The sequence below is a fragment of the Zonotrichia leucophrys genome, chromosome Z (genome assembly GCF_028769735.1).
Source record: "Zonotrichia leucophrys gambelii isolate GWCS_2022_RI chromosome Z, RI_Zleu_2.0, whole genome shotgun sequence".
Classification (NCBI taxonomy): domain Eukaryota; kingdom Metazoa; phylum Chordata; class Aves; order Passeriformes; family Passerellidae; genus Zonotrichia; species Zonotrichia leucophrys.
This window is the reverse complement of record NC_088200.1, coordinates 18,930,946-18,943,441: the sequence shown is the minus strand read 5'-3', so window position 1 is coordinate 18,943,441 and position 12,496 is coordinate 18,930,946. Positions and strand designations below refer to the sequence as shown.

The following is a 12,496-nucleotide window of genomic DNA, read 5'->3' as shown; positions in this document are numbered from 1 at the left end:
ACCATTCAGTTGCCCACCTGTATCAGGTCCCAAACCTGAAGTAACCAGGTTGAATAAGCCTTATGTCCCCATTGTACAATGTCTTTTCACATATTACAGAGACTGTCATACAACAGGGACCCAATGATGATCTCAGCCTCCTGCTCCCCTGTGCATTGTGAGCTCCCTCGTTTCTCATCATTATTAACTGGGCGTGCTGGTTTGATCATAGACTTCTGCTTTTCCACAGGGGCGACTGCAGCTGGCTGTGACTGCTCTTGCGGAAGAGCTGGAGCCTGGATGGTTATAATGTCTGTGGGTTCCACTGCTGCACCATTACCCTCTTTGAGGCAAGGGGAGGATTTCCCACCACCTGCTGAAGTTACATCTCACCTATTTCCTTCAGCAGAACCCCCACCCAATCCGGGTATATAGAGAGGTTTTTCAGCGACTTCTGTGAGCCAGAAAGAAATTTGGTAAGAGGATCCATGTTTACCCATGAAAGAATTTCCTACCAATGTTGTTGACATAGAAACCAAGAAAGAAGGGTAAATAAGAGAAACCTGCAATTGTCTATTCCACTAAGCACTTTGTCTCTTCTGACCAGTGAGTAAAGTGTAAACTTAGGAGTTTTTTAAAGAATGTATAAAAAGCATGCATGCTGGAACAAAAACGGGTTTGAAGCCTTCTGAAAATGGAGTATTGCTTTATATTGTCTCCATTTCAACTATGACTGTCTCAACTACAACAAATGGTGACGTCCATAGTGATGGGGGAGCAGCTGAGAAGGGCTGCCGGCAGCCGGAAGAGCTGCAACAGTTGGGCTGTGGGGTGAGGCACGGCCAGACGCAGGGCCCCAGTGTAGCTTTTGAGAGCAGCCGAAAGATGTTGTCAGTCTGGATGAAATTGATTTTGACACCTGGAATGCAGGTAAGCCACTGGGAACAATGGGGAGCTCCAGTAAAGTGTAAAGCAACATGGGGAGCTGCTGTAGGTCCAGACTGATCTTTCATACTTTCATGTAATAAAAGTGAGCCACTGGGGAACATAATGAAGCATCAGTTAATAAGGGAAAAGTTTTGCTTCAAAGTTTTGCTGAAGAAGAAGGATTTTCAAGCTTTTAATCGTGCCCTTCATGGTGTGTTGTTGTGGAAAAATCATGACTTTGAAACTGATGCTAGTGTTGCCTTTAATATTAAGTGTCAGAATATGGAAGACAGAACAAGAAATGGGAGTTAATGGGGAACAGCAGAAAGATGGGATTCAGCTTGTGAATGTGTTTTTCCCAGAGGAGTCTGATGGAGTTTCTTTTGCGGGGATTTTTCTGAGGTCTACTATCATGGGAGACAGGTGGTGCTCCTCGGTATGTCTCTGAAGGACTGTATTAAGCCTGTGTGGCTTTCTTTGACACAACAATTAATCAAACTGAATGCTAAGTTAAAATATGTTACTTCTGCTGAAATGCATTCACAGTAGAGACAAACTGAAGAACAAGCTGAGATGTTTGTCCCCCCACTCCCTGCCGAACTGAGCAGAAGAATGAACTCATTAAATCTGTAATTTGTCGTTGCCTGAAAAATGCCGGTGATAAGATTTCCAGGAGGATCCTCTACCCTTCCCTCTTCCCACCCTGCGACGAGCCGGCACCCAGGAGAGGGTGCTGCGGGTGTGAGGGAGAGACGCCACTGTTCAGGACCCCCTTGAACCCCTAGGACCTCTCCCCCATCCTTATTGCCCTTCCGCAGGCTGTGCAAAGGGGGCGGGAGCTGCATCCCAATGGAGGGGGCCAACTGTCTCAACTGTCTGCTGCAGTTGGAGGAAGTCCGTGGGGAGGGCTCAGATCTCTCAAAAGTGTTGGGAGCTGCTCAGAGCTCTGTGTTGCTGCTCCACGTAGAACAACCTGGACCAAAGAGGTCTTTGATCTACAGGGCTACCTCAAGTATTTAGGACTCAAAAAGTGACAGATCAATGCCTGGAAAAGGAATGCATTATTACAGCCAAGGGACATTATCCAGATGCCACAATTATAACAGGTTTTATTAACATGGGAGGAGATGTAGCTAGACCTTCACAACTTTTTTGGCCTCAACTATAGCCTCTCATTCAAGCAGGTTTTGGAAACATGGAACTCAGTGGCTCTGCTACAGGAGGTCTGTCTGCCATTGTGATTAATGTAAAAAATGCTTATGGCCAACAAGCTAACATCAGGCCTTATGTTTCCAATGCCCCATGTAACTTATGGGGATGAGATTGTTTATCCCAATGGGGTGTTAAAATTACTATGGATTTTTAGCAGGGACCACTGTGATGCAAGCTTAAGAGTCCAGTTGTAACGTTGACGTGGTTAACAGGTAAACATGTCTGGATTGACCAGTAGCTGCTTCTTATTGAAAAGCTTACTGCCCTGCAAGCATTAGTAGCAGAACATATTGAAGAGTGAGCTGGACATATTGAAGAGTCATTTAGTTCATGGAATCCCCCTGCTTTTGTGATTAAAAAAAAATCAGGAAAATGGAAACTTTTGCATGATCTACAGCAAATAAATGCTGTAATGGTTACAATGGGATCTTTACAACCAGGTCCTCTAACACCTACAATGATTCTACAGGGATGGGAGATAATTATCATTGATTTCAAAGATTGCTTTTTTACCATTCCATTGGCTGAACAAGATAAGGAAAAATTTGCTTTTACCATGCTGTGTTTAAATCATGCTGAAACTAATAAAAAACATCAATGGAAAATTCTAATGGTTTGTGGCACAGGCCTTATCAAAGGTGCAAGAGCAATTTAGTAATTACTATTGCAATCATTATGTGGATGATATCTTGTTGGGTTCTGATAATAAACAACAGCTGTCAGATCTTGAACAATGTGCTGTAACAAATTTGAAAACTTTTGGATTTCATTATTGCCTCAGAGAATGTATGAAAATAGATGCCTTGGAAATACTTGGGGTTGATAATAACAAATACTTGGATTATGTCTCAACCTGTAAAATTAGACATTGAAGTTAAAACTGTTACTGATGTATAAAAATTGGTTCATGCAACAGCTTGGATTAGGTCATATTTAGGAATAATTTATTATCAAATGCAACCTTGGTTTGAATTATTGTCAGGGATTACTTCTACTGATGAGAGATATTTGATTGATGTAGTAAAAAAAAGGTAAATGGTAATGAAAAAAAAAAGGTAATGAAAAAAGTTGAATTAGCTTTGACCTGTACAAGTACCAGGACAAGTACTTCTGTTGGTGTGTTATAATTTATTTTGAAAGAACAAAAATATAATGTGGACTGTTGTGTCAATAGAATGATAATTGGGAAGATAAATTATATATTTTAGAATGGGTATATTTATCTTTCAGGTCTCAAAAAACAGTTTCAGGACTATGAGGTTTTTGCAGATATCATTATCAAGGTCAGATGTTGTCATAAAATCTTAGGCCGTGATCCTGTAAATATTGTGATATCTGTATAATAATAGTATTTTTAATGGGGTTTTTTTTAATGGGGTTTTTGCAATAAATTGCAATCTGCTTTATCTTATTTTACTGGTTAAATAATGTATCATTTACCTTCTCATCCTATTTTGACTTTGACTAGGGACATTCCTTTTTAGGGGAAACAAATTTGTTCTCCTGTTCCAGTGGAAAGTACAACAGTTTTTACAGATGGATTGGGGAAAAACTGGAAAAGTTGCTATACCTTGGAACAAGGATGATTGTTGGGAATATGAATTTATGATTCAACAAGAATTCCCTTAATTGATCAATGTGGATTCCCTTATAGCTGCTTTGGCACTAAAAATGGTACCTAATGTGTTATTTCATCAATTTTTTCCAAGGTACTTAGGCACTATGGCAATAACTGAAGTTGTCACAAAGTGAAGGAAAATCAATGATTTCTTCTTGTCCTGATTGTCATATGACTCATATTTCGTACTATTATGGTACCAGTCTTAGAGACCTACTCCTTTTGTAAGAATGGCAAACAGATGTTATAAAAATGCCTGAGTTTGACCATTTAAATTCTGTTTATGCTGCAGTTGACATCTTTGCTCATGTCATGGGTTGCATTAACATTGGCAGGTGAAACAGCTTAGGATATTATTCATCATTTTTGCCATGCCTTTTCTGTTGTAGGTGTTTCATCACACATGAGGATAGATAATGGCTCGGCATATGTTTCACAAAAAACTGCAGATGTTTTTCTATGCCTAGGTAGTGATCATTCCCCATGTTTCAATAGGCCAGGCAATTTTTTGAACATGCTCATGGTGTTTTGAAGCATCAGGTTTAAAAATAAAAAGGGGGAATGTATAGGGAGTTACATTAAGTGAGATTAGATAAAACTGTTTATGTGCGAAACATTTTATGTCCTTTACCTGATATACACTTGTCTCCTATATTCTATTATTTTTCTTCTTTGAATTCTAAATAGTCAAAACATGTCTGTGTAGTTATCCAAGTCGACCTCACCTTATCTCTGAATGCTAAATAGACTAGGCCTATCAGCAACTTGGTTAGTATCTAGACGAAAATCAAACCCTTCAAAAGCTGGTGGAGTAGGCACAAAGAAGTTTGAAGGATTGGGAGAAAACTTCTCCCACTGTCATTTCCTCACAGTAGGTACTAGTATTAAATTGATCCCAAAAACATACACTTAGTCTGTAGCCTTGTATCCATATGCCCACCTTCCAGAGGAAGTTAAAAATCCACAAATTCCTCACCTTATCAAGCCATAAAACAAAATTGATAACAGCCACACTAGCTTTAGTTATAGGACCCATATTTAGATAAGGGGCTGCAAATGGGAGAAATATAGCCGTGACTTGATGCTACCCAAACCAGGGTAAGCTAGACCACACTGCTCGACCTAACAAGATTTCTATATCCCCACAACAAAATAGCACACAAAAAAATAGGTTACTCAGGAACTGTTACTCCTTTGTCACCCTTTTTCTCTCAGTGCTCTTGGGCCCCACATTGGGTGCCAAAATTTGTCTTGGTTTGTCTGCTAGGGAGGACAGGAGCCTCCCTTGCAATGGAGAATGTAAACCCCTTCATTCTGAATTATAATTTTGAATAAAAAGGCTCTCAGGCAAAGATATGAGGATAGGAATAACAATTCTTTACTAGTATGTATAAGAAGGCAAACAAAACAACAATGACTACGTCACTAACAACAAACAGAACCAGCAAACCCAGTGACGGTGTCCTTCTTGGCCACTGGCACTTTCCCCTCTGGTGCAGTTCCGGTCACAGCCGGCAGGGGCGCTGGTGGCTTCCGGTGGGCAGCGCAGGTGCGGTGATCCCTATGGGGCTGCAGGGGGCGCTCCTGCGCGGGCTTGGGGAGCACACGGTAATGGCGGCTTTGTCTGAGATGGGAAGGGATGGAAGAAAGGCTGTGCTTCCCCAACCCCCTGGAGCAGCTGGTCCCAGCAGGACTCTCGGAAGCAGCAAGCTGGGCCGGCAGGAATGAGCAGAAATCCCTGGCTGGTGGACAAGATCTATCAGAAACTCCGTGGCAGTAGTTGGAATTGTGGGGCGTCCTGGCAGGGCAGGGGATGCAGGGCCCAGCAACAGAAGAAAGGCAGCTCCCAGCCAGGTTATAGTGGTGACAGCAAATTCTTTTCCCCAAGCCGCAGGTCCGACCATCATCCTCTGAAGCCCAGAGAGAGTGAGACTTCAGCTGCCTCCAGTCCCATCCTTTATCTGCCCCAAATCTCGTGGTATCTCTCTCCTCGAAGAGAAGCTCCCAGAGAAAAGAAGTGTAGCCAGATGCTATACTCCTCTCCCAACCTTGACCACTTCTTTTTTCTTCAGTACCCACAAGTACCCAGTAGTTAGTTTCCCAGCAACTTATTGGAAAAAAAATCTATAAGTAAAGAAAGAAAGAAACCCATCCACCCCCCAACAACTAGTCAGTGCATTAAAATTGTAACAGATGCTAGTCTTAAATATCATAAAATTGCCTGTATTTTGGTATTTCCTCTATGAGTTCATATTTCCACGTGAAAATATAGTGAAGTCAAAATGAAAAAAACCTTGAAATCTTTTTCATGCTTTTGATAAATTCTTTAAATAATGTTTAATTTGCAACAACTCTTTGAGCTGTGTAGAAGAGGGTATTTTTAAACTTTTTTTCACCATCCTCCAAGTAGTTGTTAAAAACAAAAAAAAAGCAATTGACCTACAACATAGACAACTCAATCTTTTGCAAGGTAATCTATACATGCCAGGGTATACAGTGAGGTCTCTGTACCTCTTTTAACATAATTGCTTCTGGGTGAAAGTTTTAGTTGCAAAATTGAAAGCTTTGTGTACTTTTTGCTGAATTATTAAACTTTTAAAAATAAATTGTTTATTACATGTGAACTACGACTTTTTTCTTGGTATAACAGCATTTCTCTATTATGCAAAATATACAGAAATTACAATTTCCCTTTCTATTCAAAAAGATTTTAATTGAAATTTGTCTGAATGGGGTAATCTTTGTTATTTCCACAATCTTATAAATTGTTTATATTTTCTTCTTGTCATAGTTCATATGAACTTATTTTAGAGGTATTATGAATGATCATGCACGTGAAAAAGCAACTTATATTCTTAACTTTTTGGTCAGAAAACAACAGATGATTGAGATTGAGTACTATTTTCTGTTTTACTGGTAAAGAATTACTATTCTGTCAAAAATAAAAATGGTGTTTCAGAGGAAACATCTTTAGCTAGTTAAAAACTTTTCAGGAGGATAACTTTGTTAATTACATAAAATATATTTAGTTTTTTGTTGTTGGTTCCCCTCCTTCTCTTCAGTTTGTGCATAGTTCTTTATTTTTCCAAATATTTACTGTTCTTTAGATTTTTAAAAAGGGGAAGTGGGGGAAGGTGATTCAACCATGTCTGTGTTGAGAATTACCTACAATAGACTGTTGTTCAGAAAGTAACCAGATGCTTAACTAAAATATTTGATACTCTATGTTAGAGTAAAAAGCTCTTTTTTAATCACAGATAAAGCAAAGTCAGAGGAAAGGCATCCTTTTGAATTATGACATGGGGAAGTAATTTGGACACGTGTTTTTGAGATATCTAACTACCCACAGAAGAATTATGCTAAAACTGGAGCTATAGTTTCAAGTTTAGTATTTTTCACTGGAAGTTGGACCTGAAGTCCATTACAAAGTAGAACTCACAAAGTGGGGATTTTCTTTTTTTGTTTTTGAGGGTGTAATTGCCTTGGTGTGGTAGGCCGACCCGGGCTGGATGCCAGATACCCACCAAAACAACTCTAGGCTCCCCTCTCAAGTGGACAGGAGAGAGGAAAAACAAATCAACATGTTCCTGACTTGGGCTAAGGACAGGGAGAGATTCACATACAGATTATTGTCATGGACTTGACTTGGGGATATTAACTGAATTAATTGCCAATCAAAATCAGAACAGGAAATGAGAAGTAAAGCAAATCTTAAAATCACCTTTCCCCCAACCCTTTTGTCCTTCCAGGTCTCACTTCCACCCCCACTAGTGGCACAGGGAGACAGCAATGGGGGTTATGTTCATCTCATCCTAGGTTGTTTCTGCCACTGGTCAGGAAGAGGAGTAATTTCCCTGCACCAGCATGGGGTCCTTTCCACAGAAAGTCTTCATGAACTGCTCCAATGTGGGTCCCTTTCCACAGTGTGCAGTCCTGCAGACACAGCCTGCCCCAGCTTGGGTTGCCCATGTGATTAGAAGTCCTACCAGGAAACCTGCTCCAGTGTGGGAACCTCTCTCCATAGGTCTGCATGTCCTTGCCAGGAATCTGCACCAGCACAGGCCTTCCAGAGGCCTTCACAGCCAACTCTCAGGCATCCACCTGCTCCAATATGGGGCTCCTCCACCAGCTGCAGGTGGATCTCCATGGACTGCAGGGGCACAGCTGCTTCACCATGGGCTGCACAATGGGCTGCAGAGGAATCCCAGCTCCAGTGCTTGGAGTTCCTCCTCCCCCTCCTTCTTCACGGACCTCGGTGTCTCCAGAGTTTTTCCGCTCATATATTCTCACTCTGCTCTTATCTCAGCATATTTATAACTGCACAATAATTCTTTTTCTTCTTAAAATATTTTATCACAGCCGGCCGGGGGGGCTATGTACAAATCACAAACAGGATGGGACTGCTGATGAATGTGTCTCAAGCTGTTTTATTTTCTAGCATCAATCTCATTACATGTTTATGACAATGGGAAGATGCCAGCAGCTCACATCCCCGCAGCAGACAAAGATCTTAATGTTACAACTTACTAAGTTTTTTGACTAATCATACAAAGCAAAAGCATATTGACAGTAGTTCCATCCAACCACTATAAGCACACCTACCTTTGGTTAAAACAATGCTTGCTTATTTCAAACACAATATCTACTTGTAAGTCTTAAAACAAAATGCAGAGAGCTCCATTATTAAGCTTAAAACTTCCTAATATCTCACTAGAAATACTCTTCTGTAGCTTAGGGAGTTATTCTAGACAAGCATTAATACTAAAACCATTGTTCTATTTGTCCTTATTTTTCTAATTTGTATATAATTTTTCTGCTGACAAATCTTACGGCTACTGCTTAGCTCTAATCGCAGTTCTGCTGTCTCTGAGGCCTGCCTTCTGCAGCTTTCCCAAAACCCTCTGATTTTAAGGATTCCCACAGTTCCCCATGTCCTGAAAAGCCAGGACATCCACTGCTTCTCTCGTGAAGGTGTAGTGGTTTGACAGGCAATGGGATTTCTGGGATGCTGTGGTCAGGCCAATGGGTGCTCAGATTTTAATATTGGCATCTGGTTTGGCCATTGGGACATTGGATCCGCCTCTGAGAACACAAGGCAGGGCTCCACGCTGGGAGATTCTCTTTGGATTTCCGGAGAGGGAAGCCGGTCAGATCTCCCCTGGCCAGCTCTCCACTGCTGGGCGGGGCAGGGGAAAGCCACGCGGCCTGGGAGAGGTGGGCCTGACCCTGAGGGGCCAAGGGTGGAAGCATCGAAGAACTACTGAGAGGTATCGCCCCCCCTTTCTGGGAGACAGAGACAGAGCCCTGCCTGGGACTATTATCTTGAAATTTGATATCGTGTGCTGCCGGCACAGCCGATCTGCGGCAAAGGGTGGGGGGAAGGAGGCAGCGATGTGTCCTACCACTTGTAGGAGCTTTTAACCCTTTGTGGACAATGAAAACTTTACAGAACATTAACCCTTCCTAGAAGAGAGATAAGAGTAGAGAATGAAGGAGGAAATGGGCAAGTGATGAAGGTCTAGGCCAGAGAGAGATGTTGGAGGAATGGAGAAGATGGAGGGTCATTTTTGCTGGACTCTTTTGTATAGCCATGGACTGTTTCCTTGTGATACAGAGACTGCATTCCAGGGGGTGCAGGACCTCAGAACCAGGAGGGTTCAGTGTGTGTACCCCTTGGCCCCAGGGGGTGCAAAAAATGTATGGGGGGCAGATGTCCCGAAGTTAAAACTGTGCCTTTTTTGGAATGAAATAAGGCATCCTTAAAAGAGGAACCCTAGAAGCAGCCCTGGTCCATGCGCAGTGGTGAGGGCACTGGGCCTGGAAGGAGGATGTCATGATGGCAAATGATCTCCGGGCAGTGCTGCGTGTGACCGGAAGCCCATGACACAAGAAGGACTCCTCCTCTTGATGAACTGAAGATTGATTGTTTGAAGGGTGGTGCCGGATCGAGAGTTGGTGATTTGGGGAATGTATTGTATTGGAGAATTGGAGAGGAGGAGGTGTATTTGTGAAGTTTTCATTTTCCTTGTGTGTTTTTGTTTTTTCCCCTCTCTTGTATTTTAGTTAATAAAGTCTTCTTTATTTCTAAGTGAGAGGCTGCTTTGCTTATTCCTGGTCACATCTCACAGCAGAAACCAGGGTATTTTCATGGGGGCATGGGCATTGTGCCAGTGTCAAACCATGACAGAAGTCTAGTCCTTGAGGATCTTCAATAGTGATACTGAGGATACAAAAATCACAGTCCTTATCTTTTCTGTAGGGCAGTTTCAGCTCTGATGAGAGCCTACATGGCTAGCATGGCTACACGCTCTTATTTGATCTGGTGCTGTGGATGATGAAGTTCAGTTTTTCCCCAGCTATAAGAAATCTAGATGTAATTTTGTGTCATGGAGACTGCTCATGTTCAGTTCAATCTAGTTCTCCTTACCTACAGCACAGCCTTGGCAAGCCTTCTGAAACTTTGTGGATCAGGCCAGGCAATCAGGCAAAGGAGGTCCCATTCCCTGTGCTTAATTCTTATGTGATGGTGTTCATAAGGGTCTTATGTTGAAGGAAGAGACGGAGATCTGACTCCATATTTCAGAAGGCTTTATTTATTGTTTTATGATATATATCACATTAAAACTATACTAAAAGAATAAAAGAAAAAGTTTCATCAGAAGGCTAGGCAAAAAATAAAAAAGAAAATTATAACAAAGGCAGGTGTCCCAGACTCTCTGTTCAAGCCAGCTGGGCTTTGATTGGCCATTAATTAAAAACATCCAAGATGGGCCAATCAAAGATCCACCTGTTGCATTCCACAGCAGGAGGTAACTATTGTTTACATTTTGTTCCTGAGGCCTCTCAGCTTCTCAGGAGGTAAAAATCCTAAGGAGAGGATTTTCATGAAAAGATGCCTGCGACGTTCTTAAGAGTCAATACCATCCTCTCTCTGGAGGCTGTTAAGATATCTCTGTTTTCTGCTGGTTCATCCATGACAATACGTGCATAGAAGTGCTTTAAAACAAGTAAACCCAATCTGAAATACTGGGTTTTCCCACTCTTTTCAGAATTATATATGTGTGTGTGTGTGTGTGTGTGTGTTTACTTATTTATTCATTTATTGTTTTTTCTTTGTTTGTTTGTTATATGGCCTCTGTTGGTTTTGACTGTGCCCTGGATGTGGGAGGTGCTTCAGAGCAAGGACACACTTAAAACTGGGTCATCTTTCTCCACTGACTGGAGAAGTTTTTATTGAAAGTCTGCAGCGGTTCTTCAGATCGTCTTGTAGTCTCTGGGAAATTGTGGAGTGGAGAAAACATGCCAATAGTGGTAATGGATACTTTGAAATTCAGGAATCAGTTCTCTCTTAATTGCTTATTATCAGATCTTATTTTAAAGATTAATTTAGAATTAAAAGTATAATTCAATTTCTTTTCTATCTAGAGTTCAAGCTACTAGACTGTATCTGGGTACATTATCCAGCTCTTCCTTGCAGCCATAAAGACTAGAAACCCTTTTTTTTTGGATCAAAAAAGGTTGTCTGTTCTGGTAATTTCAAAAGTTCTTATTTTCATACAGTCACTTGGTTTCCAGAATTGCACTTCTTTCTACAATGCCTGAAATATTGTCCAAAGCCAGCCAAATCATGAGAGTCAGGCATATCACAAATCAGGCTCTTACTTAAAATCTATATGAATATGATCAATATGGATAGATCACACATTGTTATCTTCCACTAAATCACAGATCAAGTCTGGCACAGAGATCACCTTGCATTCCATGGCCATGTGCGGACCAGGGGATATAAATCCTGCTGCCATGGGATAATTGCGCTTACGGTAGGTTACTGGAAACAGTTAACATCAGTTGGCCATGCTGAAGTAAACAATAAGGACCATTTAGCTCCAGATGCAGTCCAAAAGTCAGGAATGCATGTTGTCCCCGTCCCCAGCACATCTACATCTTTCACTTCAGGAATCAGTGTTTCCATTCCTATTGAGCTCATGAAGCAAAGTGATATTACTACACAGGTAAGTAAACACATCTCTGAAATTTAATCCAGCAAGATGAGGGGTATTTTGATCAGAGAATAAAGTGAAGTAGGAAACATGTAATCTGGAATAATTATGAATCTTCTTGGAAGGAAAGAGTTGTCTGTTTGCCTCACAAAGGTATAACGTATATTTTTATTTCCTTTTTCAAATACCACCTAAAAGGAGTAGTGCATGCCCACAAAATGCCAGGGACTAGGAGAACTTAGCTGGAGAAACACAGTTTTTTCAGGGTCTTTTGTTAGAGTTGTCATGCATTACTTTTTTTGGACATATATATACAAAATAGCAGAGATAGCAACATAATTTTCTGTATTAATTTAATATCATATGTACACCAGCTGGATCAAGAAAAGATTTAAAGGGAAATAAAATGTAACTAACTGCAGAGAAGCTTAGTAATTCAAATCTAAGCCATTGGTTGTATAATGGAAGCGTTCAGCCAGGGTAGATGCAGGAGCTCCATTTCTAGGTTGCCTGTGGTAGAAAATTGTGATTTTTTTCAGGAAGATAAAATCTAGGTTTTCAATAGCAAAGGTACACTGTTAGCTGAAGCAAAGAATCACTCAGTTTTTCCAGATAATTCCTTCTGTCACTTAACCATGACAATTGCATAGTGAGCAGCAGAACTGACATTTCCAATGAAAAGGAAGATTCAATTTCAAAATTATTTTTTTAAAGACAACCATGTAGTTTTATAGATCCATGAAGAACTACAATTATGTGG

At 41.0% G+C, this 12,496-nt stretch overlaps 1 long non-coding RNA gene across 4 annotated transcripts in view; it reads left to right on the top strand.

Moving 5' to 3' along the window:
* The window catches only part of LOC135460179 (uncharacterized), a 110,977-nt gene extending 107,511 nt beyond the window's left edge, over positions 1-3,466 (top strand). For all 4 annotated transcript variants that reach the window (XR_010443176.1, XR_010443178.1, XR_010443177.1 and 1 more), the window contains one exon: positions 230-3,466. This is a non-coding gene — a long non-coding RNA (uncharacterized LOC135460179). The remainder of the gene's footprint in view (positions 1-229) is intronic.
* The last annotated feature ends 9,030 nt before the right edge of the window (positions 3,467-12,496 follow it).